The sequence below is a fragment of the Phalaenopsis equestris genome, unplaced genomic scaffold (assembly GCF_001263595.1).
Source record: "Phalaenopsis equestris unplaced genomic scaffold, ASM126359v1 Scaffold200907, whole genome shotgun sequence".
Taxonomy (NCBI): domain Eukaryota; kingdom Viridiplantae; phylum Streptophyta; class Magnoliopsida; order Asparagales; family Orchidaceae; genus Phalaenopsis; species Phalaenopsis equestris.
This window is the reverse complement of record NW_018220703.1, coordinates 82,846-83,851: the sequence shown is the minus strand read 5'-3', so window position 1 is coordinate 83,851 and position 1,006 is coordinate 82,846.

The window sequence follows — 1,006 nt, the reverse complement described above, 5'->3', positions numbered from 1 at the left end:
AGTTGAAGTTGTAGTTTTGTGTGATGTTTGTGATTAAATTTTGAGTTGTTTTGTATTTTGAATGTTGTGGGGGTGAATTCTATCTTGGTTGATTTTAATTTTGGTTTTGGTTTTGGTTTTGGTTTCATGGCTATCCTAATAGTTTTAGTTTTCCATCCAAATTTGTATAAGCATAAAAGTATAACATAAAAGTACAAGAAAGACAACGCTGCAAACTGTAAAAGCGTACCTGGCGAGTCCTCTTGTTCAACCAGCTGAAACTTAAAAATGCATGTTAAGGTAGTTTATGGAGAGCAGGAAAAGTAAAGTTCTGGTGGTTTTCCTAACCCTATGTCATATTTTGGTGGGTCCTCTTAATTAAAGATGATTTTGTCAAGTAAAACATATTAAGTTCAGTAGATCTTCAAGACATTCAACAGATCTAGAGAAAGAAACAGGTCTGTGCTACTCTCTCGCTGCCTGGTGGAAAATCCCGAGTTCTTTTAAACTTATTATGTTGCTTAATAAGTCATCCTGTGAATACCCTTATTTCTCAGTGAACATTGATGTCTCAATTATCCCTAAGAATAGGGTAATTATCTCTTGTGATTTGTGATTCCGGGTAATTATCTCTTGTGATTCCATTTAAGAATTATGTGGGTGAAGACCTTTAAAGAGGCAAGTTAGTGTTGTTGGAGCATTTAGCCAAATTTTATACCTAATTGGGCTTAGTGGTGTTTTAAGGATGTTTGATTATGTTATGCTTATTTCTGTAATCCTTATTTAGTCAATTTTGATTTGGCCTAAGTCACCACTAAGCCCTTAAGACCTAGGTGAGTGTCCTAATTAGTTTTGATAAGGTTAAGCTTTAAGAGGTCAAGATTCATGATTTGGATCTTATTTGAAAATCAAGATAGGGGTATTAAATTTATTAATTATTGACTTCAAAATTCATACCCCTAAGTCCGGGATCATTTAATTTTAATAAACTTCCAAAATTTTAATGATTTAGAAATTTATTAACTTA